The sequence below is a fragment of the Hyperolius riggenbachi genome, chromosome 3 (genome assembly GCF_040937935.1).
Source record: "Hyperolius riggenbachi isolate aHypRig1 chromosome 3, aHypRig1.pri, whole genome shotgun sequence".
In the NCBI taxonomy this organism is placed as follows: Eukaryota; Metazoa; Chordata; class Amphibia; order Anura; family Hyperoliidae; genus Hyperolius; species Hyperolius riggenbachi.
The window spans coordinates 411,513,336-411,541,130 of record NC_090648.1 but is presented as its reverse complement, the minus strand read 5'-3'; the positions used below and the strand labels follow the sequence as shown (position 1 = coordinate 411,541,130).

General features: G+C 42.1%; 1 protein-coding gene across 4 annotated transcripts in view; it reads right to left on the bottom strand.

Moving 5' to 3' along the window:
• P4HA2 (prolyl 4-hydroxylase subunit alpha 2) overlaps window positions 1-27,795 on the bottom strand; it is a 634,411-nt gene that overhangs the window by 245,872 nt on the left and 360,744 nt on the right. For all 4 annotated transcript variants that reach the window (XM_068277452.1, XM_068277451.1, XM_068277450.1 and 1 more), the window contains one exon: window positions 14,731-14,830. The gene's annotated coding sequence lies outside the window, so the exon portion shown is untranslated. The remainder of the gene's footprint in view (window positions 1-14,730; window positions 14,831-27,795) is intronic.

Sequence of the window (27,795 nt, the reverse complement as noted above, 5' to 3'; positions counted from 1 at the left end):
GGTTTCCCACCCCATATAAATTTATTAATAGCTTTCTGAAATTTCATAAGCATGGTTTTCAAGCGGTTTACAGAAAGGGCTCTCATAAGATATAGAATGCGAGGCAAAATTACCATTTTTACTGCGGTTGCTTTACCCAGCCAAGACATTTTATTTTGTGTCCACTCATGCAAGGTGTGTTCCATAGATTTTAGCATAGGTACATAATTAGCTGTGACTAATGAGTCAAAGGATGAGGTCATTTTGATACCCAAATAGGGGAATTGAGACTCAGTCCATCTAAAGTCAAAGTTTGCCTTATATAGTTTGACCACTTGAGGGGGCAAGTTAACTGGTAGTGCATATGATTTTGAGGTGTTCACTCTTAAACCAGATAACGCACCAAATCGGTCCAATAAAGGCAATAGTATGGGCATAGAGGTGAGCGGCTGTGAGAGAAATAGCAAGGCATCATCCGCATATAAAATGAGCTTATATTCCTTTCCTTGTTTAATATAGCCCTTAATATCCGAATTATTATATATGGCCAGTGAAAGGGGTTCTATAGCTATTGAGAATAATAATGGCGATAGAGGGCAGCCTTGTCTAGTTCCTCTTGTTATAGACAAGGGGTTAGATAAGATTCCAGGCATTTTTATTTTAGCTGTGGGGTAGCTGTATAGTGCCAATATCCCATTAAAGAAGGGGCCCATAATTCCCATCTTGAAGAGTACCTTATTAAGGTATGTCCACAATACAGAATCAAAGGCCTTATGAAGGTCCAGACTCAGCATTAAGTACCTTTGATTATGTAGTTTAGCATCCTGGAGGATGTTGCATGCCAGTCTGGTATTGTCTGTGGTTTGACGCTGAGGTATAAAGCCTGACTGTGGAAGAGAAATAAGGTCTGAAATAACCAGGGATAGACGACTGGCCAAAATTTTCGAGAAGATCTTGGTGTTATTATTAATTAAAGAGATTGGGCAGTAATTTTGTGGAAGGGTATGATCTAGATTGGGTTTAGGTATCAGTAACACAAAGGCCTGTGTTAGATCTGGAGTAAATTTATTGCCTTGTAGGGAGTCATTATATAATTTTTTCATTTGCGGGATTAGGATGTCCTTAAATAGTTTATAATATTGGCCTGTAAACCCATCTGGGCCTGGTGCTTTGAAGGTTTTTAGAGAGGAGATAGCTTTGGAAATTTCTTCATCTGAGATGGGCGAATTAAGTATTTCTAATTTGTCTGCGGGGAGGGAAGGTATAGGAAGAGAACTTAGCCAGTCGTCTATCCCTGGGTCATCCTGTACAGCAGGAGAAAATAATGCACTATAATATTTTTCAAAAATAGCCATAACTTTGGTAGGCAATGACTACCGACCCATGTTCATTCTGGAGTTTATATAGATGGGGAAGGGGTTTGTAGTAGGAGGATAATTTTCTTGCAAACATAGTGCTTGCTGAGTTTCCATAAAGTAAAAATTTGGCTCTGGAAAATTTTAAGGCTTTCTCTGTGGATTCTGTGAGTATTTGATTCAAGGCGTATCTTTTATCTTTTATTAGGGTTAGAGTATTGTGATCAAGATCAGCACTGTGTTTTCTATAGAGTAAATCCAGTTCCTTAGAAAGTTTAAGAATATTCGCTTGTCTTTGTTTTTTTACGTTTAGAAGCCAGCTGCATAAACTTTCCCCTTATTACAGCCGTATGGGCTGACCATAGGGTTGTATGTGACACTTCACCATTATTGTTTAAGATAAAGTATTCCTCCAGAATGGACTGGGCCTCGCTCACCACACCCGGATCTTGTAATAATAAGTCATTCAAACGCCAATTTTCTGTTAAAATGGGGTGCCTAATGTTTTCAGTGAACCCAATACTATTTGATGGTCTGACCAAGCACATGGCAGAATATCAGTAGACTGAGCATTGGTCATCAAAACAGCTGACAGAAAGATATGATCTAGTCTAGCATATGAATTTTGGGGATGCGAGTAATAAGTATAACTTCTGTCACCCATATTGAATGCTCTCCAAAGGTCAGTCATCTGATTTGTGTTCAGTGCTCTACGTAAGGATTTAGGAAAAGTTCTACTTCCCTCAGTGGTAATGCTTCTGTCAATCAAGGCGTTTGAAACACAATTGAAATCCCCTGCTATACATAAGTGGTTGGATTGAAACCCTTCTAGTTTAATGAATAAATCTTTAAAGAATTGAGCTTGCATCAAGTGTGGGGCATATACATTGCATAAAGTAATCTCCTTGCCTGAGAGAATACATTGGAGAATAAGGAACCTACTTTCAGGATTTGTATATCCTTTTTAGTTCAAACTGAACTCCATTTCTAATTAAGATGGCAACACCTCTTGTTTTATTCCCATACGTTGTATAGTAGAGTCTGCTGAAATTTCTACACAGGAAAGAAGGGGGGTTCGATTGTGAAAAATGAGTCTCCTGCAACAGTAGGATATCTGCTTTCAGCTGTTTATATTGACGAAATGCAGTCCTACGTTTATTAGGGGAATTAAGTCCTTGCACGTTATGGCTAATAATGTTTAGCGTCATTTTTATGGGGGGTAAAAAAAGCGGATTATGGGAATACAAGAGGCTATGTCATCCATTGGCTGTCCTGGGTACCAAGTCATTAAGTGAAAAGGGTTATTGGAATGAGGTGTCTGAGGTTGATCATTTTGCATAGAAGTAAACATCATAACTAGTGTAAACAAGTAAAACATATTAACCTGGACCAAGTCCATTAATGAATAGAAAACACAACAAAATTTTTAAATCTACAGGCTGCGTCCCCTCTTATTAGTGGGAGATGAGTCCTGAGAATCAACAACCTCCCAAGAAGAGAAGGCTGAGGGGGGTAACGCTAAATGCGCAGAGCCTGGCTTCGGGAAAACCGCCAGACATGCTTGAAATAAAGTGCGTAGCAAGTCACTGCAAGGTATGAACCTGGAGTGTACAAAAAATATAAAGTTCGGGGCTGCGATTAGGTAACAAAAAGACATAATATGCAAAAAACAAAATTTAAGATGATATCACCCATCCTTCATGGAGGATCTGGAGAGGAGGATCGAGATGCTGGCAGGTTGTTGGATTTTTGCGAGCGTTGAGATCAGATAGGCGAGAGCGGTTTTTGACTTGCTCCTTTTAATGGTGAGGGAGCTCTTTGTAGGCCCAATTTTTTGTAACATCTTGTTGCCATCGCTAGGTGACTGAGCGATATGGGTGATTCAGTTTTCCGTAACTATCAGCTTAAAGGGAAACCCCCAGCGATATCGGATTTGGGCCTTTGAGAGCACTGAAGTTACATTTTTCATCGCCTTGCGCTTTTCCAGCGTAGTGGGTGACAGGTCCTGGAAAATCTGTATTGAATGTTCCTCATATTGCAAGTTGGTAGTGGATCTGGCCGCTTTTAGTGTCTGTTCCTTTGTTAAAAAGTCTTTCAGGCACAAGACGATATCCCTGGGTGGTTTTTCAGGTGGGGGCTGTACTCTAAGTGCCCTGTGAATTCTGTCACATAGAAAGGCCTCAGTTGCGGTGTCTGGAAGCAGTTTCTGAAAGATGGCCATAACATGAGGTACAAGTTCCTGATAGGATTCTGGTAGGCCCCGTATACGGAGGTTATTTCTCCTGGTTCTGTTATCCAGGTCCTCTGACTGGGCTTGTAATGCTTGTACCGTTGCGTTTAGAGTTCGGTGTTCCTTTTGAAGGGCTTTATGCAAGGCCAGTAGCTCATCATGCTTGGTCTCCAGAACATCCGTCCGGGAACCGAGTGACGCGATCTCTTGGGTGAGGGAGGCCTCCACTCGCCGGAGTTCCGATTGAAATTTGCCTGCGAGGCGGGTGTACATTTGCTCTAAACTGTCCTCCAAGTCCTGTTTAGTTAGGGTGCGTGACCGTTCTGGTTTGGTAGTTGTCCAGTCCGCGCCTCCTTCCGACAGGGAGTCTTGTGATGGCGTGGGTGAGGCGCGGCCATCTTGGGAAGGCATGCTGGAATCCCGTGGCCTTAGAAAGTAGTCCGTCACAGCTCTCTGGCGCCTGGAAGCCCCGATCTTTTTCCTCTGGGACATGCACCGCAGCTTTATGGAGGGGTGGCTGAAGAATTTAGCTTCTGGCGTTGTGCGAATTACCCCTGCAAGCGGTTTTTGTAGCCCGGCAAGTACGGAGCTACATCTAGCTGCTTCCTTCCTTCAGCGCGTCGCGCATGCGCCCCCCCCCCCCCCCCCGGAATCCCCAATTTCTTAACAAAATCATAATCTATAAAATTGGCGGCTGAACCCGAGTCTATAAATGCCTGGGTAGACCGGACTTGATTTTCCCAGGAAATAGAACAAGGGAGTAGTAACTGATTATCAAGTAGAGGTAACACTGATTAGCCTAGGGTAGTACCTCTAGCTATTCCTAGGCAGCAGAGTTTTCCGCCTTTTTAGGACAGTTCTGTACTATATGGCCCTTTTCTGCGCAATATAGACAGAGCCCCTCTGACCGTCTCCGATTTTTCTCGACCTCTGACAATTTAGAATGTCCGATCTGCATTGGTTCATCCTGAGGAAGAGAAGGGGTAGGAGAGGTGACGGGTACCGACCTCACAGAGTGTCTACCACGAGCTTGCTTTTGATAACGAATACGGCGATCTATTCTTACTGCAAGTGAGATCGCATCGTCACCAGTCTTGGGTTCAGGATGACTTAGCATTACATCCACAACGGGGTCGGATAACCCAGATAAGAAACAGTCTAACAAGGCGAATTGTCCCCACCTAGCCGATACTGCCCACCGTCTAAACTCTGCAGCATAGGTCTCAGCGGTGTTCTGTCCCTGCCTGAGATTTTTAAGTTTCCTCTCAGCAGTGACTACGATATCTGGATCATCGAATATGATAGCCATAGATTTGAAAAAATTCTGAAGTTAATGCCTCATGACCACTAGGAAGACTGTAAGCCCATGTCTGTGAATCCCCTGATAAAAGTGTTTTAATGAAGGTTACCCTGTGACTTCCAGTCCCTGATGAAATAGGTCTCATCTCAAAGTAAGAAAGGCAGCGGTTTCTGAAATTCTGGAAATCAGATGTGTGCCCTGAAAATTTTCCCGGCATAGGCTTTCTAGGCTCTATAACTGGAGGGGACTGCACTGGTACAATTGCAGTCTGGAGGGTGCGGACCACCCCAGACAGCTGGGTGATCTGAGTCTGTTGGGTATTGACCAATACGGTTAAATCATTCACCGCTGTGGTCAAGGCCTCAACCTGGTTACCCAGTGTGTCCATAGACATTTTGGTCTGGTGTTTTGTAACGATTTGTGTCAGCAAGGAACAGAATTCTGATTATTAGGTGATCTGCAGTATCACCTATAATGCAGATATATACCTGATTATATGGTGATCTGCAGAATCACCTATAATACTGGAATATCAGAAGCTGATGTGACAACTAGGTACTATCAGTACAGCGCTCCTCACCAGAGTCAAGGGCCCTCTAGTGAGAGTAGAGTGGTCAGACAGATCGGGTTTGGCAACAGACAGATGCAGTACAACATCGGAAGACAGAGACAGGAAGATATAAACAGGCAGAGTCGGCAGCAAGATCAGATGGGCAAAGGTACAGAATCACTGAGCAGAAGAGTGGTCAGAACGAGACAGAGTCATGCACAAATAATAACACAGTAAAGTATAATCTTTAAGGCTGTCAAACAATTCCTATCTTGTGTGAAATCCCCGGTTTCCTCCCGGATCAAAGCACACCGGAACTATCTAAGCGTCTGAGCGCTAACACCAAGTATTCGCCGTGAAATCCCCGGTTTCCTCCAGGATCAAAGCACACCGGAACTATCTAAGCGTCCGAGCGCTAACACCAAGTATTCGCAACAGCAGACAAGTTGCGAGTGATACAGCTAGGCTTATGAAGCAGAGGAGACCCTTCTGGCACGCCCCCTCCTATCAACCAATGAGGAGCGGCGAGCGTCTCCTCTGACGTCAGCCGACCGTCCAGTCAGCTGACGCGCCTCCTCCCCGCATAAAGGTCCTGTCTGTGCGCGCGCACGCGACAAGGCGACCCTATGTGCAACGGACAGTTCCGTCCTTGGCGTGCTAGACGCCTGAGGCCCGGATACACTGCTAGACAGGAAGCTGGAGTCAGCTGCGGTGGTAGCGCTGTTCACCACGGCTGCCTCTTCAGCGTTTGTTACACCAGAACTGTCCATTTGCAGCTCTGCCTGCAATGGACAGAACACGTCACAGGAGGAATCCTAACAATTACAGTGTCAGAGCCGGTGCACGAAGGGGGTGGGGAACAGTTTGTTAATGATTACCACTATTCAAAGAATCTATGGAAGGGATTATTATGAGCACAGGGCCAATAGAGAACTAATACTGCAGTTGAGGAAGGGCCCTTTGGGGCCCCTCTAGCCCAAGGGCCCCGATGCGGTTGCAACCTCTACAACCGCTATTGCTATGCCCCTGTGTATATTATATATATATGTATATATATATATATATATATATATATATATATATATATATATATATACACTGCATATACAGTATATATATATATATATATATATATATATATATATATATATATATTTGAAATATATAAAACATTTCTGTCTTAGGGGCCTTCAAACTGCTTGCAAGAAATACAGATTGAGGCTTGACATCTCAAATGTAGCCCAAAATATCTTATAGCACATTCCTGGAGGCTATTTGTGCAGATCTGGCAGACAGAAAAATAACACAGAAAATGTGACACTCCCCTCCTAAGCCTCCAGAGCTTTTAATATTTGAAATTTAGCTAGATAGTTCTCAGAAATAGATAATATTTGCAACTTGCTAAACAAAAACTACAGCTTAGGTAAGATTACCACTTTTATGGCCATAGCACTACCAATACAAGATGTATGGTGTTGACTTCCACATTTGAATTTCCTGGAGTCATTTTCTTTAAACAAATCCCCAGGGTCAGTGTAATACTGAGACTTGCATTTTATAAAATATAAACTCAATAATGGCCTCTTACTTTATGTACTGTGTGACATGATCCCAAAAAATGGAGTGACCAACACTGAAGTCAATCACATCCAATGGTAGTGAATAGTTTTCGCCAAAATCTGCCAGAAAGATTCAGATGTAATCATAGCTCTTAATAATTATAGCTCATGCTGCTAACAATGGACAATTTGGCACATTCCCATGCAAGGGTTGTATTTTTCCGGCTGTAACGCATGGTTTGTCGTGTACTGTATAAAATGCCCTTGTGGCTTCCTTTACATTGTAATGACCACTTAGAGGGCCAAAGACAGAATCCCCTCCCATAAATTAGCAATTATGAATGGCCATGTGTCTCCTGACTTTCTATTGAAAGGCGGCATGGTATAGCATCACTACGGTTTTAGATACAACAACAAATACCAAGACTGAAAAGAGCAGGAGATAGGAATACACAATTATTAACAGCCGAATCCTGATGCATCAGGCATTTGGAGACTATGGTCCATATGCAATTCACATTTTCTCCTAGGAGATAATTTTTCTTCTTGTATTTAAAATAATCTTCAGCGCTTTGCAAGGAAAAAATACCAAAAAGTAGGTGAAAAAGCAGTGATGGGCCGAAATTTCACATGTGCGAAATTTCGCATTGAAATTCGCATTTTCACATCGTAATGCGACATTTCAGGGAAAATCGTAATTGATTTTGTATGTTATAGTAGTATTTTATAATTTTGCGTAATTTGCCGCTTAATTTTCGCGTAATTTGGCAGTTAATAGCAAAGCCCCCATACATGCTATTGCTACCGAAAGCGGTGCATATGTTAGGGAGAATAGTGGGTACAAGTCAAAAAAATAATTTTTCAAAAAGACATTGTAGTTTTTAAAAAAATCGATCTTACAAATGCAAAGAAAAATGGTTTTAAACTGTCATTCTTCCAAGTTTAAAAAACATTTTTTCTTTGCTTTTTTTAAAAATAAAATCTTCTATGAACTCACCATACCCCTAACGGAATACCTTGGGGTGTCTTCTTTCTAAAATGGGGTCACTTGTGGGGTTCCTATACTGTCCTGGCATTTTAGGGGCCCTAAACCGTGAGGAGTAGTCTAGAAAACAAATGCCTCAAAATGACCTGTGAATAGGACGTTGGGCCCCTTAGCGCACCTAGGCTGCAAAAAAGTGTCACACATGTGGTATCGCCGTACTCAGGAGAAGTAATATAATGTGTTTTGTGGTGTATTTTTACACATACCCATGCTGGGTGGGAGAAATCTCTCTGTAAATGGACAATTGTGTGTAAAAAAAATCAAATAATTGTCATTTACAAAGATATTTCTCCCACCCAGCATCTGTATGTGTAAAAATACACCCCAAAACACATTATACTACTTCTTCTGAGTACGGCGATACCACATGTGTGGCACTTTTTTGCACCCTAACTGCGCTAAGGGGCCCAAAGTCCAATGAGTACCTTTAGGATTTAACAGGTCATTTTGCGACATTTGGTTTCAAGACTACTCCTCACGGTTTAGGGCCCCTAAAATGCCAGGGCAGTATAGGAACCCCACAAATGACCCCATTTTAGAAAGAAGACACCCCAAGGTATTCTGTTAGGAGTACGGTGAGTTCATAGAAGATTTTATTTTTTGTCACAAGTTAGCGGAAAATGACACTTTGTGAAAAAAAAACAATTAAAATCAATTTCCGCTAACTTGTGACAAGAAAAAAAAAATCTTCTAAGAACTCACCATACTCCTAACGGAATACCTTGGGGTGTCTTCTTTCTAAAATGGGGTAATTTGTGGGGTTTCTATACTGTCCTGGCATTTTAGGGGCCCTAAACCGTGAGGAGTAGTCTTGAAACCAAATTTCTCAAAATGACCTGTGAAATCCTATAGGTACTCATTGGACTTTGGGCCCCTTAGCGCAGTTAGGGTGCAAAAAAGTGCCACACATGTGGTATCGCCGTACTCAGGAGAAGTAGTATAATGTGTTTTGGGGTGTATTTTTCCACATACCCATGCTGAGTGGGAGAAATATCTCTATAAATAGACAATTGTGTGTAAAAAAAAATAAAAAATTGTCATTTACGGAGATATTTCTCCCACCCAGCATGGGTATGTGTAAAAATACACCCCAAAACACATTATACTACTTCTCTTGAGTACGGCAATACCACATGTGTGGCACTTTTTTTCAGCCTAACTGCGCTAAGGGGCCCAAAGTCCAATGAGCATCTTTAGGCTTTACAGGGGTGCTTACAATTAGGCACCCCCCAAAATGCCAGGACAGTGAACACACCCCACAAATTACCCCATTTTGGAAAGTAGACACTTCAAGGTATTCAGAGAGGAGCATAGTGAGTCCGTGGCAGATTTCATTTTTTTTTGTCGCAAGTTAGAAGAAATGGAAACTTTTTTTTTTTGTCACAAAGTGTCATTTTCCGCTAACTTGTGACAAAAAATGAAATCTTCTATGAACTCACCATGCCTCTCACTGAATACTTTGGGATGTCTTCTTTCCAAAATGGGGTCATTTGGGGGGTATTTGTACTATCCTGGAATTTTAGCCCCTCATGAAACCTGACAGGTGCGCAGAAAAGTCAGAGATGCTTGAAAATGGGAAAATTCACTTTTGGCACCATAGTTTGTAAACGCTATAACTTTTACCAAATCCAATAAATATACACTGAATGTTTTTTTTTTTTTTATCAAAGACATGTAGCAGAATAACTTTCGCGCTCAAATGTATAGGAAATTTTACTTTATTTGAAAAATGTCAGCACAGAAAGTTAAAAAAGTCATTTTTTTGACAAAATTCATGTCTTTTTTGATGAATATAATAAAAAGTAAAACTCGCAGCAGCAATCAAATAGCACCAAAAGAAAGCTGTATTAGTGACAAGAAAAGGAGGTTAAATTCATTTAGGTGGTAGGTTGTATGAGCGAGCAATAAACCGCGAAAGCCGCAGTGGTCTGAATGGAGAAAAAGGCTCTGGTCCTTAAGGGGCGAAAAGACTGTGGTCCTCAAGTGGTTAAATATGGAGTATGATCTATACCATATATATATATATATATATATATATATATATATATATATATATATATATATATATATATATGTGTATATATATATATGTATATATATATATATATATATATATATATATATATATATATATATATATGTATATATATATATATATATGTATATATATATATATATGTGTATATATATATATATATATATATATATATATATATGTATATATATATATATATGTATATGTATATATATATATATATATATATATATATATATATATATATATATATATATATATATATATATATATATATATATGAGGCACAATACTAGAAGTTATGACTGTTGTGTTTTCGTAGTGTAGCATTGCAACTGGGTTTTATCAACGTTTTGTCATTTAATCCCATGCTTTACTTATTTTATAAAAATATTTTTCATTCCCCTTTATTTATGGTGATGTACATTTGTCTTTCAGATTTTGGGGCATCTGTGAAGATTTCCAGTGGAATGATGTTGTGTCCTGTCCAGCAGTGTGAGTTGACACTGTAACTTAGGGCCTTACACCCGCAGTCCACAGCACACCCAAAAGGGTTAATAGCTTCTCTTCTAAATATGCCACTATGTTGGTCTGCATTTTCAGTGTAGGTACCTGTTAACAGATGTGGCAAGGGCCAGTTCTAGACTTTTTGCCGCCTAAGGCAAACTTGTGAGGATGCGCCCCCACCCCCCGATTTGGAATGATCGCACAGCACCTGACAATTTACTCTGCTTCATTTAACGTTCTCACATGACATGCTGCAGCTCAACACAATAGCACGCTGGCTGTGAGTCTGTGACAAACAAACTGCTCACCCTCAGCCACTACATTCCCAAAAAAATGCTGCCCCTGAAATCTCTGTGCCTGATGCAAATGTTTCACCTTGCTGCATGAGAGAATCAGCCCTGGATGTGGCATCATAGGAGGTGACTGGGGAAACAGCTCCATCATAGAGAGGATGGGATAATCACCAGGTGACAGCAGATGCTGACTTTCATAACACACCAGGAAGTAAAGGTAAAAGTATTGGTATCTCTGAAATTCAGGCATCAGTGTAAAGCAGGGCAGCTGCGCTGTGGACCAGAAGAGATGATTCACTTTGACATGTGACCTCTTCTCTCTCCAAGTCCTGCCGCCTTTCTGATTTTATCTGATTTTTTATCGTCCAAGGCCATGGCCTTTGTGGCCTTCCCAGAAATCCAGCCCTGATTCTCTGAGTATGTCTGGGTATCCTCCAGGCACTCCAGTTTCCCTGCACATCCCAAAAACATATTTATAAATTAATTGTCTTAGAAAATTATAGAGGCACTAGACCATGACTATGGTAGAGATTGGCTCCTCTGAGGGACAGTTAAGGACATGACTATAAATTGTATAAAGTGCTGCAGAAGATGTAAGAGCTGTATAAATACACAATAATAGAAATTTAATGGAGCAATCAAAGACCATTTCACCTTAAAGAGACTCTGTAACAACAAAAACCTCCCCTGGGGGGTACTCACCTCGGGTGGGGGAAGCCTCCGGATCCTAATGAGGCTTCCCACGCCGTCCTCTGTCCCACGGGGGTCTCGCTGCAGCCCTCCGAACAGCCGGCGACAGAGCCGACTGTAGCTTCAATATTTACCTTTGCTGGCTCCAGCGGGGGCGCTGTGGCGACTTTCGGCACGGAAATAGACGGAAATACCCGATCTCCGTCGGGTCCGCTCTACTGCGCAGGCGCCGGAAACTTGCGCCTGCGCAGTAGAGCAGACCCGACGGCGATCGGGTATTTCCACCTACTTCGGCGCCGACAGCCATCAGAGCGCCTGCACAGGAGCCAGGAAGGTAAATATTGCGTCACGGCTGTACGGAGGGCTACAGCGAGACCCCCGAAGGACGCAGGACGGCGTGGGAAGCCTCATTAGGATCCTGAGGCTTCCCCCACCCGAGGTGAGTACCCCCCAGGGGCCGTTTTGTCGTTACAGTTCCTCTTTAAAGAGAATCAGAGATGAAAAAGCTAAGAATCATCGATACTTACCCAGGGCTTCCTTCAGCCTCATAAACATGTGCGAGTCCCTCCCTGTGCTCCCGTGGTCTGCCGTTCAGCCATGATCAGCCCAGGTAGATTGCTCAGTCACTTCAGTCCGGGTCTACTGCGTATGCGCAGTAGGTCAGCGCATGCGCAGAAGGCCCAGACTGATCCCGACTGAGCCAGCTACCGGGGCTGGTCACGGCTGAACAGCAGACTGCGGAAGGACGGCGAGGGACTCACACGTGTTTATGGGGCTGAAGGAAGCCCCAGGTAAGTATGGATTCTTCTTATTTTTTCATCTCTGAGTCTCTTTAAAATCTGTGATGTGCCTGCTGATGAATGCATTTCCCCTAATCCTTTTCAGTGTAATTGAGCACTGTAACAAAAGGCAGATATAAAAGTCTGGGCACACTGGAGAAGATGAGCAGGAGGTAAAATGTGCAATGTTGAGCAATATTTTAATATTTCCAATGTTATGTTGTGCCATTTGATTGTCTGTACATTCAAATTGTGTTGTTTAATAACATTTTTAATTTGATTTTAGTTGTTAGCTTCTGTTGTTACTAGGCTTTTAGACATAAAAATTACTGTATCAAAGTTCTCAATAGTGAAACTAAGTTTTCATCGATATGTGTTGCATTGATTTCCTGCCATCTAGTGGCACAAAGTATATTCTGCTCAAAATAGATCAGAAAAGTGTCTTATGCTGCCATCTTGTGTTAGAAAATAATTTTACACTAAACATACATTCTACATTATAGTTTTTATTCTAAATGACATTTTTAAGTAACAAATATTAATTCATAAAGAATATAATGACAGTAATTAAATGAAGGAATGCACAAGTGAGGTCAGGAATTACTGGCATATTCATTCAATTTGTAAAAGCAATGCATTATGGGAGTAACTGCAATTCCTTGTCTTTTAAAATGAAAATAGTATCTATATATATATATATATTTTTTTTTTAAAGAGTTTATTTCACCGTTTTGGCTCTACACAGAAACTATGGTGGATATGGCTGTCTATGACTTAAAGGGACTCCGAGCAGTGCAGAAACTATGGAAAGATGCATATCATTTTAAAGCTCTCTTTCTCCTCTTTCCAATAATATATAAAACACCACCCTACGCCTTTTAGTTTTTGCTATTTTCGCGATTGAAATTGTCGCGAGCGCAATTTCAATCGCGAAAATAGAGAAAACTAAAAGGTGTAGGGCGACGATTTAGGTGTCACCAGAAAGAGAAAGAGAGCTTTAAAATGATATCCATCTTTCCATAGTTACTTGTATTACACAGGGCGACACTTTCCCCAGTGTCAGCAGCTCCATTCAGCAGAAAAAGTCGCCCTGTGTAATACAATGTAACTATGGAAAGATGGATATCATTTTAAAGCTCTTTTTCTCCTCTTTCTGGCGACATCTAAATCGTCGCCCTACGCCTTTTAGTTTTCTCTATTTTCGCGATTGAAATCGCGGCCGCGGCAATTTCAATCGCGAAAATAGCGAAAATTAAAAGGAGTAGGGCGACGGTTTATATATCATTGGAAAGAGGAGAAAGAGAGCTTTAAAATGATATGAATCTTTCCATAGTTTCTGCACTGTTTGGAGTCCCTTTAAAGAGGAAATTTAATAAATATAGCTTAGTGAATAAAATTGATTATTTTTGAATTATTCATTTGTAAATTATTTAGTCAGTCTTTGCCTATTTAAAAAATCTTACCTTACCACAAGAGGCATTCTAAACCTCTTTAATCTTCTTACACCCCTCCCTTAGGATCCTTTTCAACATATTCTACATCATCGAATATGTTGCTGGTGGCTTCTCTCCCCTCCATGCTTAAAGCGGACCAAAACCAAACATTTTTTTAATTCAAAATATTTAGTTGCACCACTCTGACACATACAAAGATAAATGAACACTCCTTCAAGCCTATGAGCATTTCAGTGCATGCTTTTCACCCTTCTCTTTTCATAACTAGGGTTATACAGGTGGCAGCCATTGCTTCTGAGCTTAGTAGGAGGTTTTAGATCATGGGTGTGTTTGTCATCAGCTACCCTCCCACACAGTCGTCTATGTGAAGTCTCACACAAGCTGAGATCACCTCCCCTGTGACATTATCAGTAGCAGCAGACTGTGTTTAGTTTTTGTTTTTTATCTGCTCCACCAGTTTGCCGGACAAATCCCGGCAATACGAAAGGAAGGGAGGGGTTCCTCCAATAAATGTAAAATATTTTATATTTGTCATCATGCAGCTGAAAAAAGGCTGCTATTTATTATTATCATTAAGAAAATAGATTTTATTTCTGAAATCTTGTATTTTTAATTTGGGTCCACTTTAAGAGGGGGTACTGACTGAGCAGTCAACTATTCCTTCATTAAATGCACGAAAGCTAATTGCTGAGATTTGGAGAAAGCCAACTGCTTACAGACTATCTGTCTGAATATCTGGGATGTCATCCTACTTGGAATCTAAAATCTTTGCAAGCCTGTCCATACAGAGCCATTTCTGGCCTTGTTGTCACCCCAGGCAAGAAAATCTGTGTCACCCGACCCCCTTGCCTTATATGGTGTACCTTAGGGCAGAGCAGGTAAGTAAATAGAATTACGGCTACCGTAATTCATTATAACATAGAGACTATAAAAAAAAAAAAAAGATTTACTCACCTGGTGCTTCTTCAATCCCCAGATGTCTATCAGTACCCATGCCACAGATTAGCTCTTCTCCAGGCTGCCGCTACACCCTCTTTGAGATCAAGATCTGCACCTGGGTTAGTGGATACCACATATTTGTAGTATATTAATACTTGTAGATACATCCTCTACTTCACAAACAATACTGCCTAGGCACTGGAGCTTGCTAATGAAGCCAGTTTAATTAGCTAAGGCTAATTGGTCTTATAATAAGTAACATTTAGACAAATGGCAGAGTTTAAAATAAATAGTAAATTGTATGTGAACAAGTGAGCATTCATGAAATGGAAAAATGGGTTTAGAGCTCCCTCTGCTGGTTATATTTTGGTATTTCTTATGTAGAGAAGTTCTTAAAGAGGAGCTGTCAGCCATACTATCTCAGAAAAACAAAAACAAAAAACACATATATAAGTAGATACATACTTGCTCTACTTACATAACATATGTATTGCACTGTCCACATTTTGATCTTCGTGATTTTTCTACAGTAAAAAAAAAAGAAACAATTCTTCTTAGCATTTTCCATTTTAAGTGTGGCTATTTTGAAGCCAATCCTGATGTAATTTCCTCCCTTACTCTTCTCTGCCTGATTGTGTATGCATTGCCCACCCTCCACTATAGAAAGTGCATTGTCTCAGCATGAGAAATACTGGCAAATCAGAGAGGAACAGAGGTGTGGGAGGGGAAAACAGGAGGGAAAGAGGCTTCAGCCAATCAGGCTGCATTAGTTAAGTGTGAGGGTAAAGAAGAGAAGCAAAAAAGGACAACCCAGAATTCCCTGCAACTTCCTTTTTGCATACCATATTTTGTGTGTACCAAATACAAGTCAGGTAAAATGGGGAATGATCATTTATCAACAAGAAAAGTAATAGTGATTTTAACTTTTGGATTGCCTAGTTAGCATCCTTATTACTTGTTCACCAGATAAAAATAAAGAATTGATTTCTGATGTTATGCCCGACAGTTACACTTTAAAGAACAAGTGACACCCATGCTAACCTAGAAATAAAAAACACATTTAAGTACATAAATACTAGTTCTACTTACATAACAGGTGTATTGCACTTTCCATGTTATGATTCCTGTGAATTTTATAAAGGAAAAGCAGAGAACCCTATTCTAGACATGTTCTATCTTGGTTATATTTGAATGAAGCTAATCCTGAAATCATTTTCATCCTTACTCTTTTTTCTCCTCTTGCTAATTGTGTATTTGTTACCCGCCCTCCTACCAGAGTCTACAGACACTCCCACTGAGGTCTATATTAGGAAGTGCACTGTTTATGTCATTAAAAGGAGTGGAAAATAAAGGAAAGAGGAGGAATATATTATAGACAAAAAGACCCCCAGCATGCAACTGATTTGCCAGCCAATGGCAATGGCAATTAAAGGGCCAGTGCTCCTAAAAAAAATTGAATGCAGGATTAGCATTTTTATCACTTAATACACTCAGACCAGTTGCTGTTTAAATTTGATTTTTATAGTAACAGTCCTGCTTTAAAAGGACAGACAAATCTGCTATTTGACTGATAAAAACACAAATCAACCTAGAAAGAATTTTAGTAAAATAAACAGTAAATCAAATGTACTATTCATGCAGCAATATAAACAAACTATAATGGAGTTGGAAGGTAACCTATATTAAACATATGTTAAAATGTAAACCATATCTTGGATCAATTATTAATGATCATGAATCTTGCTTAACAGGCTGCAAGAGTATTCTGGCATTAATGGTTTAGTCCTCCAATGGTTCTCCATCTTCCTGGCTGGCAGAACATAAAGTGTAGCCTTGGGGCCTTTCGGGTCCAACCCTTTAGCACTAAACTATGGTGTGCCCCAAGGCTCGATACGATCAGCTCTGTTGTTCACCATACACATTCTGCCGCTCGGAAAAATCATCCAAAATCACGGTCTGACATACCACTGCTATACTCATGACACCCAGCAATATTTGTCATTCAAACCCGACATTACAGACCCCATTCTAAAAATAAACACATGCTTAGCTGAGTGGATGAATGACAACTAGCTTAACCACCTTAGCGGTATGGACGAGCTCAGCTCGTCCATTACCGCCAGAGGGTGCCGCTCAGGCCCTGCTGGGCCGATTTTGTTCAAATAAAAAGCAGCACACGCAGCCGGCACTTTACCAGCCGCGTGTGCTGCCTGATCGCTGCCACTCTGCGAAAGAGGGTCCCCCCAGCCGCCCGAGCCCTGCGCAGCCGGAACAAATAGTTCCGGCCAGCGCTAAGGGCTGGATCAGAGGCGGCTGACGTCACTCCGTTCGTCGCCATGGCGACAAGGAAAGCCAAACAAGGAAGGCTGCTCATTGCAGCCTTCCTTGTTACTTATGCTTGCCGGAGGCGATCGGAAGAACGCCTCCGGAGCGCCCTCTAGTGGGCTTTCATGCAGCCAACTTTCAGTTGGCTGCATGAAATAGTTTTTTTTAATTAAAAAAAACCCCTTCCGCAGCCGCCCTGGCGATCTCAATAGAACGCCAGGGTGGTTAAACTAAAACTGAGGTTCTTGTCATTGGAGGTCAGCCTTCAGGGATTGAAGTATGCGCAGTGAATAATCCGAGCATAAAGAGATGATAGATTGAATGTAGTACAATTGCTTGGGCACTTAGTTGTAGGTAAAGATGGAAGGCAGAGGGGAGGGGGTGTTGGAAAGATAGAGAAGGTTTGGCATGTAGGGAAATCTGTGCGTGTTTGGAATCATGAATGGGGTTGATATTAGTATTAAATAAAAATGTACATATTTATTAATGCCTAAATTGTCTGATGATATATATGAGTGTGTGCACTTGGGTGAGTAGTAGATGTATGGACAATTGGTGAAACCCAAAGGAGGAAGGGAGGGGTTGTTATGTCCAAGGGTTAGAAGGACCGGTAGAAAGATGAGGGCAGTTTAGATTTTAAGTCGGCAAGCACAATGTTCTGATTCAGACTTTCTGAACCCTCCATAGTGTAAAAATCCAATAAGATTTACATCTTTTATACAGATCATTTGGTGCTCTCTTTATTTTTTATTTTTTTTTTAAACTGAAATATATACAGAATGGAATATGGAACTCTGAAAAGTGTTAATAATCACCATGAGATAGATAACTACAGTCAACATTTAGTTTAGTGAAGGGGTGTCCAAAGTCTGGCCCCCAGGCCATCTGCGGTCCACCAAGCTTTTTCTAGTGGCTCCCAAAGCTACATTTTCTTTAGTTTTAATTGCTTGAGGCCTGCAGGTGGTTGCTGCAGCACACATTATTTGCTTTAAAGGAAGTCGCCAGTTTTTCTCACCTGAAGTCACTCTGCCTCCCCCCTCTGCTCTTTGGAGTCCCTTTTTCACTATAGGACTACTAATAAATGGCCGCCGGAGTCACATTCACAGACAGATTTTCGCAGTGTTTTTTTTTTTGTAGTCCTATATCAAATACGGAGCTACAGAGAGCGGAGGGGGAGGCAGAGCAATGACTGTGGGTGAGGGAGAGCAGCCACTTCCTGGAAAGCAATGTGCTCTGCATCAACGGCCTGTGGGCCAGAAGTTATATAACGAACACTATGGGAGAGCGGAGGGTGTTGGCACAGAGGGAAAGCTACAACTTCATGGAGACGAAGTGATGCGGATCGCATCATTATAACTGTTGATGTGCTGTAGGAAAAGTCCGCACTACCAATGCAAGCAGACAACGTTAGTGGAAGCAAGTTACAGTATACTCCTTGCAGTGTGCTCTGAGACAGTAAAAAGTGGCTTGACTATGGCTAAAACAGATTTTTGGCATTGCTGCAAAATGGAGCAACAAGCATGTCCTTTTATTCATACAATGTAGGTGTCAGTTACAGCATATGCAGCATAGTAATACCAGCAAAAGTATATGGTAAGTAGGGGCACGGGAGCTGCAATTTGGCACAAACGTAGATCAGGGAGGAGGAGGGGTCCACTCCATCTCCTCAAAATTTGGGGAGGGTAGGAGCCGTGACTACGGAGATATCTTCAGCAGCACATAGCAGCATTAGTTGTGCCAGCAGAAGTGTCTCATAAAAATCTGAACATTTGGCGAGAGGGGCAGCCAATCACCAAAAAGTTTGTTTAAACACTTCACCACAAAGGGGTTTTCCCCTTATGGACCATAACCAGAGCAATTTTCATATTTCAGCGCTCCTCCCTTTCATCCATCAATAACTTTATCACTACTTATCACACCTAAATAATCTATATCTTGTTTCTTTCACCACAAATTAGACTTTTTAGGGGGTTATATTTGTTTTTAGTAATTACTTTATTTTCTATGCATTTTAATGGAAAAAAAGAGAAAAAAAATACTATTTCTCTAATTTGATTCCCTATAGTTGTAACATAATGCTACAGTAAATAAAACTGACATTTTATTTGCCCATATGTCCTGGTTATTACAATGTTTATATTATGTCTGTAGTACAATGTATGATGAAAATATAGTATTTTGAAATAAAGGTGTATTTTTTCTGCTTTGTATTTTTTTTTAAACTGATCAATAATTACAAGCCCTTATTTGCAAAAATAACAGTAATATACCTTCATGACATACATAGTAAAAAAGCTGAGTCCCTAACGTAACTACCATATATTCCGGCGTATAAGACAACTGGGCATATAAGATGACCCCCAACTTTTCCAGTTAAAATATACATTTTGGGATATACTCGCCTTATAAGACAACCTCTCTTGACTCTTGGACATTTGTATACTGTACTGTATGTACTGGTGCTATACTGTATAAACAGGTACAGATAATGGTGCTGTACTATATGTGGTACCCAGTATACAACAACCAACCGGCAAGCGATGTACCTTAGGTTGTTGTATGCAAACCCTGCTTGGATTGGTTAGCTATCCCTGTTTCCAAGACTATCAGAGCAGTAGCGCAAACACCCCTCTTTCACCCGTCTAGCTCTCCTTGAATACTATTATCTCCTTCTCTGCCTCTCAGATCAAGCACAAGTGCCTGCGCCGCTTCACTGCGCGTATGAGGGCGACGCAGGAGACTTGGGTGCAAAACAGTAGCTCTCAGGTAGCACATATAGCGCCTCCCAGAGGGAGTACCTGAGAGCTACTGTTTTGTCCCCTGTTTTATTGCCTGATGAAGCGGGCTTGGTCCTGCGAATCTATTGGGGTACTAATAAAGTGTTTATTTATGTCACACAAGTAGTCTAGCCTGCTTTCGGAGGTAAGTCCACCACTGCCTCCCCAGCATATTTTAAAACTTTTAATTATTGTTTTTATTCTGCTGGCGCCTCTGTTCATCAAAGTCATTATAGTGTCCACCCTTGGTGGAAGGGGGACCCACCCGTACCTTTCTTCTATCTACGGAGAGCGACTTCTTAACCCTGAGTGAGGACAGGTCTAATCTCCTCACCTGCATTCACAGTGGTTGCCTCAGCGGTAACCCTTGTTTGTGAGTATAACCTTCTCACATTACATTATTCACTATTGTCCTGAGCATACTACACCATATTGGGCTCTCTGTGTCTTTTTCTTATATCAAATGCAGGTTATTATACATGAATGAGGAAATGGCGAAAAGGATAATGGAGGGATGAATCCTGAGGCTGGGTGTACACATAGCAGAAACGCTAGCGTTGCGTAAAACGCTGCGTTTTTGCCGCAAATGTAAATCTATGGGCCGCAGGAAAAAACGCACATGTGTTTTATATGCGTTTTCAAACCTGTGTTTTAAAAAATGCTGGTTTTGTTGCATAATATTCATTGACACATCAAAAACGCACATAATGAAAGTCAATGGGAACGCAATGGTATGCGTTTTTCATGCATTTCCATGCTTTTTTTATATGCGTTTTTTCCAAAAATAATTTTTTAAGCTGTATTTCTGCTTCCTGTTGTCTTGTTAGTGATTTGCATACATGGAAATGTAAAACTGGCTGAAAAAACACATATGTGAACTACAATTGCATTAAAATGCATGCAAAATGCTTGAAAAATGCATTGCAAACGTGTGAACCCAGCCTGAAAGACATACATTTCCCTTAATTTCAAGCAGGGTGAGCAAGGCTAGTCTTGTTTGTGTTGTAGCAGACTGTAGCTCTCTTTCCCCTGTGCCAGCACAGCTTATACAAGTACAGCCCATTTCGTTAAAGGATTGAGTGATGCAGTTTGTCTGAGAAATTAGATTAATTTGTGTGCATGTGTGTGTTCCTCTTTGTTTGAAGGTCGAACTAGAAATGGTCTCAGCCTGATTTTCAGGCTAAAGAGCATTAAGTGTTCACTTGCTTACTGTTTTGCATAAGTGAAGTAGGCAGGGGCAGCTCCAGGAATTTTTTAGGGGGTGCTATGCAGGTGCTGGATCTCTTCTAAGGGTAGGTGTGAACTAAATAGGGGGCATGGCCAAAAAAGGCATGTCTATGCACTGGAAAGTGGGCATGTATAGGTAATACAGTTGCCCCAGTATAGGTAGTGTCGTTCCCCAGTATAAGTAGTATAGCTGCCCCAGTAAAGGTAGTATAGATGCCCCAGTATGGCTAGTATAGCTGCCCCAGTATAGGTAGTATAGCTGCCCCAGTATAGGTAGTACAGCTGCCCCAGAATAGGCAGTATAGCTGCCCCCGTATAGGTAGTGAGCTGCCCCAGTATGGGTAGTAGAGTTGCCCCAGTAGAGGTAGTAGAGCTGCCCCAGTATAGGTAGTAGAGCTTCCCCAGTATGGGTAGTAGAGCTGCCCCAGTATGGGTAGTAGAGCTGCCCCAGTATATTATTATTATTATTATTATTATTATTATTTATTGTATTTATAAAGCGCCAACATATTACGCAGCGCTGAACATTAATTTAGGTTACAGACAATATTTAGGGGTGACATACAGCAATATGACAATACAGGAATACAAGAAAACCAGATCACACACCATAGTATGAGTGCAAGGTAATGCTTAGTCAGTCACTGGATGGAGCATGGAGATTAGGCAGGTTAGGTTCACTCAGATGCATAGCATGGGTGCACAGTAATGGAGGTGCAAGATCAGGTAGGACACAAAAGGAGGAGGACCCTGCCCAAAGGCTTACAATCTAGAGGGAGAGGTAAGGACACGAATGGTAGGGGACCAGAGTTCAGCTGTAGGTTTAGAGCACTTGTGAGGGGTGGTAGGCCAGAGTGAAAAGGTGAGTTTTGAGGGCTTTCTTGAAGATGTTGAAGGAGGGGGCTGCCCTAATGGGTGGAGGTAGGGAGTTCCATAGTGTTGGAGCAGCTCTTGAGAAGTCCTGGAGGCGTGCATGGGACTGGGTGATTCGGGGGGGCGGTTAGGCGAAGTTCATTGGAAGAGCGGAGTGAGCGGCTAGGTGTGTACCTCTGAGTAAGATCGGAAATGTAGGTTGGACAGGTTTTGTGGACAGATTTGTAGGTCAGACACAGTATCTTGAATCTGATTCTGGACTGGATAGGAAGCCAGTGGAGGGATTCTAGGAGCGGATCCGCCGTGGTGGAGCGATGGGAGCAGTGGATAATTCTGGCTGCCGCATTCATGATGGACTGCAGTGGGGCTGTTCGGGTCATAGGGAGACCAGACAGCAGGGCATTGCAGTAGTCAAGGCGGGAAATTATGAGGGCATGGATGAGGAGTTTGGTGGTGGCAGAGGTCAGGAAAGGGCGAATCTTACAGATGTTACGAAGGTGGAAGTTGCAGGACTTAGTGAGGTTTTGGATGTGGGAAGTGAAGGAGAGTGCGGAGTCCAGGGTGACACCCAGACAGCGGGCTTGAGAGGTAGGGCGAATGGTAGTGTGGTTAACAGTGACATGCACATCTGGGAGGTTTCGTGGATGGCCGGGGTGGGAAGATCATGAATTCAGTATAGGTAGTAGAGCTGCCCCAGTGTGGGTAGTAGAGCTGCCCCAGTATGGGTAGTAGAGCTGCCCCAGTATAGGTAGTGAGCTTCCCCAGTATGGATAGTAGAGCTGCCCCAGTATGGGTAGTAGAGCTGCCCCATTATAGGTAGTAGAGCTGCCCCAGTATATGTAGTAGAGCTGCCCCAGTATATGTAGTAGAGCTGCCCCAGTATAGGTAGTAGAGCCGCCCCAGTATAGGTAGTAGAGCCGCCCCAGTATAGGTAGTAGAGCCGCCCCAGTATAGGTAGTAGAGCCGCCCCAGTATAGGTAGTAGAGCTGCCCCAGTATGGGTAGTAGAGCTGCCCCAGTATGGGTAGTAGAGCTGCCCCAGTATATGTAGTAGAGCTGCCCCAGTATATGTAGTAGAGCTGCCCCAGTATAGGTAGTAGAGCCGCCCCAGTATAGGTAGTAGAGCCGCCCCAATATAGGTAGTAGAGCTGCCCCAGTATGGGTAGTAGAGCTGCCCCAGTATAGGAAGTAGAGCTGCCCCAGTATAGGTAGTAGAGCTGCCCCAGTATGGGTGGTATAGCTACCCCAGTGTAGGTAGTAGAGCTGCCCCAGAATGGATAGTAGAGCTGCTCCAGTATGGGTAGTAGAGCTGCCCCAGTATGGGTAGTAGAGCTGCCCCAGTATGGGTAGTAGAGCTGCCCCAGTATCAGTAGTAGAGCTGCCCCAGTATCGGTAGTAGAGCTGCCCCAGGATAGGTAGTAGAGCTGCCCCAGTATAGGTAGTATAGATGCCCCAGTATAGGTAGTAGAGCTGCCCCAGTATAGGTAGTATACAGTGGTGTGAAAAACTATTTGCCCCCTTCCTGATTTCTTATTCTTTTGCATGTTTGTCACACTTAAATGTTTCTGCTCATCAAAAACCGTTAACTATTAGTCAAAGATAACATAATTGAACACAAAATGCAGTTTTAAATGATGGTTTTTATTATTTAGTGAGTAAAAAAAACTCCAAATCTACATGGCCCTGTGTAAAAAAGTGATTGCCCCCCTTGTTAAAAAATAACTTAAAGCGGAATATAACCCTGCATTTCAACTTTGCTCTAAAATATTATTTACAGCATATTATATGCAAAAAGCATTTTTTTTTATTAGACCAGCATTGGAAGGGTTAAACACAGAGGTTTAAAGGTCCTGGAGAGATATGCAGAAGTTCAGATAGATACATTCTATTTAGTTACATGTATCTATTGATAAACAGTTACACACTCTTTGGCTGTCGTCCAAGCTCCTTCTCAGTGAGAGAGATGAGTCACATTCAACACTTAGATACATTATGTAAACAAAATGTATCTATTTCAGCTTCGGATGCGTCTGCAGAAATCTAAAGGAACTTTAAAGCCCTGTGTAACCCTTCCAATGCTGGTCTAGTAAAAAAAAAATGCTGGTTGCATATAATATACTGTAAATAATGTTTTAGAGCAAAGTTGAAATGCAGTATTATATTCCGCTTTAACTGTGGTTTATCACACCTGAGTTCAATTTCTGTAGTCACCCCCAGGCCTGATTACTGCCACACCTGTTTTAATCAAGAAATCACTTAAATAGGAGCTATCTGACACAGAGAAGTAGACCAAAAGCACCTCAAAAGCTAGACATCATGCCAAGATCCAAAGAAATTCAGGAACAAATGAGAATAAAAATACTGTAATTAAGATCTATCAGTCTGGTAAAGGTTATAAAGCCATTTCTAAAGCTTTGGGACTCCAGCGAACCACAGTGAGAGCCATTATCCACAAATGGCAAAAACATGGAACAGTGATGAACCTTCCCAGGAGTGGCTGGCCGACCAAAATTACCCCAAGAGCACAGAGAAAACTTATCCGAGAGGCCACAAAAGACCCCAGGACAGGGGCGTTTCTAGGGTCCTTGGAGATCAGGGGCACCTGTGGGCACCAGGTGGCAAAAATGGGCGTGGCCATGAGGTGAGTGGGCGTGGCCATGGGTGGGGCCAAATGTACATGAACTTGGCAGCGGTGTAAGCTACAGATAATGGGCCTGCCCATCAAAATATTGGATGGAGCCCCCTGTCCTTTATTTAGATAATTTACAATCAGTATAGGCATAGATCAAAGATGTATACGCACATACAGTTTTGATTGGTCAATCACTGACCCCCAATTTTACCACCCCCGTGCAGTAAGTGGGCCAACAGACAATGAATTTTATGAACAAAGCTAAAATTGGCTAATCAAAATTGTATGTGTGTACCAGGCTTTACAGCTAATACTGTACATACTGAAAGTAGCAGGGATCAGCATACAATATAGCTGGTTTACAATCAGTAAAGGCACAGAGTAACACCTTACACTGTGCACACTGGAGGTAAATCAGCACACAGTGCAGGCACTAGAGAACAGCGTATACTGTACATACTGTAGGCAGCAGAATTCAGCACACTGCAGCTAGCGTGCCAAAAATATGAGGATCACGTTGTGCAGCGTGCTTATCGCGCCGCACCTAAAAATGGGTGGGCCACGGACCAGAATATAGGTGTGGTAACGGGTGGAGACAAATTTACATGAACCTAGCAATGGTGGGACATTAGATTATGACAGTGGTGGCGAACCTTTTTGAGGCCGAGTGCCCAAACTGCAACCCAAAAGTCATTTATCTATCGCAAAGTGGCAACAGCAATTTAAAGAGACACTGAAGCGAAAAAAAAATATGATATAATGAATTGGTTGTGTACTATGAATAATTACTAGAAGATTAGCAGCAAAGAAAATATTCTCATATTTTTATTTTCAGGTATATGGTGTTTTTTCTAACTTTGCATCATTCTCTAATATGTGCAGATTACACAATACTCAGCATTCAAAATGATTCTTTCAGAGCAGTCTGTGAACTAATGACCTCTCCTCTGGCAGAGAAAAAGTAAACAGTTGAGATAATAAAAGTCAGAAGACAGCCCTCTCCACGACTTTTGAAAGTCATAGAAATGAATGGCTTTTGTGCATAGAGATAACAACTGGAGTTTCTTAACTCTTCCTGTACTGGAAACAATTAGACTGATGTATCTGATCTTAATGTTTTATTTCTTAGCTGTACTACACATACAAATCATAATATCAATTTTTTTTTCGCTTCAGTGTCTCTTTAAACTAAATACTGTACAAACGTTTTAACTCATACATGAACATTATGGAAAATCCAAGTTGAAAATAAACTGTGAAGATAAACAATTTCATCCATCCTACTCCTGAAAAATGTATTCAATTTTTTAGAACCTCCCAGTTTTATTTTCTGTTTTAAAAAGCTAAAAAAGTAGGTTTAATGCTATTGTCTCATATGATAAGGATTCATCTTTTCCCAAAGTCTCGCAGTTAGCAATCATGTGACCCCCAACAAGACAAATTCAGCAATCATGAGGCCCCCAACAAATCATGAGGCCCCCAACAAGACAAAGTCAGCAATCATGAGGCCTCCAACAAATCATGAGGCCCCCAATAAGACAAATTCAGCATTCATGAGGCCCCCAACAAATCATGAGGCCCCCAACAAGACAAATTCAGCAATCTTGAGGCCCCCAACAAATCATAAGGCTCCCAACAAGACAAATTCAGCAGTCATGAGGCACATAAATAGACAGCATTTCACATAAATAGGCAGAATGCCCCCTTAATATGGTAGCCCCCCAAGTTAGGTAGTGAGTGACAGGGACCCCCAGGTTAGCTAGTGAGTGACAGGCGCCTCCAGTTAGGTAGTGAGTGACAGGGACCCCGATAGTGAGTGACAGGGAGCCCCTTTAGGTAGTGAGTGAGTGCCAGGGAGCCCCTTTAGGTAGTGAGTGAGTGCCAGGGAGCCCCTTTAGGTAGTGAGTGAGTGACAGGGAGACCCTTTAGGTAGTGAGTGATTGACAGGGAGCCCCTTTAGGTAGTGAGTGAGTGACAGGGAGGCCCTTTAGGTAGTGAGTGAGTGACAGGAGGCCCTTTAGGTAGTGAGTGAGTGACAGGGAGCCCCTTTAGGTTGTGAGTGAGTGACAGGGAGCCCCTTTAGGTAGTGAGTGAGTGACAGGGAGGCCCTTTAGGTAGTGAGTGAGTGACAGGAGGCCCTTTAGGTAGTGAGTGAGTGCCAGGGAACCCCTTTAGGCAGTGAGTGAGTGACAGGGAGCCCCTTTAGGCAGTGAGTGAGTGACAGGAAGCCCCTTTAGGTAGTGAGTGAGTGACAGGGAGCCTCTTTAGGCAGTGAGTGAGTGACAGGGAGCCCCTTTAGGTAGTGAGTGAGTGACAGTGAGCCCCTTTAGGTAGTGAGTGAGTGACAGGAAGGCCCCCCTCTAGCCGCCGCCGCTCCCCCCACATCTGGCAGTGTAGTCAGACCTCAAGATCAGCGGCGACCCGACCAGTAGTACTAGGGTGGCGGCGCGAAGAGATCCGTGGCACCCCAGGACAGATTGGGGGCACGTGCCCCCCCAAAATAGGGCTAGCGACGCCCCTGCCCCAGGACAACATCTAAAGAACTGCAGGCCTCACTTGCCTCAATTAAGGTCAGTGTTCACGACTACATCAGAAGAAAGAGACTGGGCAAAAACGGCCTGCACGGCAGATATCCAAGGTGCAAACCACTTTTAAGCAAAAAGAACATTAAGGCTCGTCTCAATTTTGCTAAAAAAAACATCTCAATGATTGCCAAGACTTTTGGGAAAGTACCTTGTGGACCGACGAGACAAAAGTTGAACTTTTTGGAAGGTGCGTGTCCCGTTACATCTGGCGTAGAAGTAACACAGCATTTCAGAAAAAGAACATCATACCAACAGTAAAATATGGTGGTGGTATTGTGATGGTCTGGGGTTGTTTTGCTGCTTCAGGACCTGGAAGGCTTGCTGTGATAGATGGAACCATGAATTCTACTGTCTACCAAAAAATCCTGAAGGAGAATGTCTGGCCATCTGTTCGTCAACTCAAGCTGAAGCGATCTTGGGTGATGCAGCAGGACAATGACCCAAAACACAACAGCAAATCCACCTCTGAATGGCTGAAGAAAAACAAAATGAAGAATTTGGAGTGGCCTAGTCAAAGTCCTGACCTGAATCCTATTGAGATGTTGTGGCATGACCTTAAAAAGGCGGTTCATGCTAGAAAACCCTCAAATAAAGCTGAATTGCAGCAATTCTACAAAGATGAGTGGGCCAAAATTCCTCCAGAGCGCTGTAAAAGACTCGTT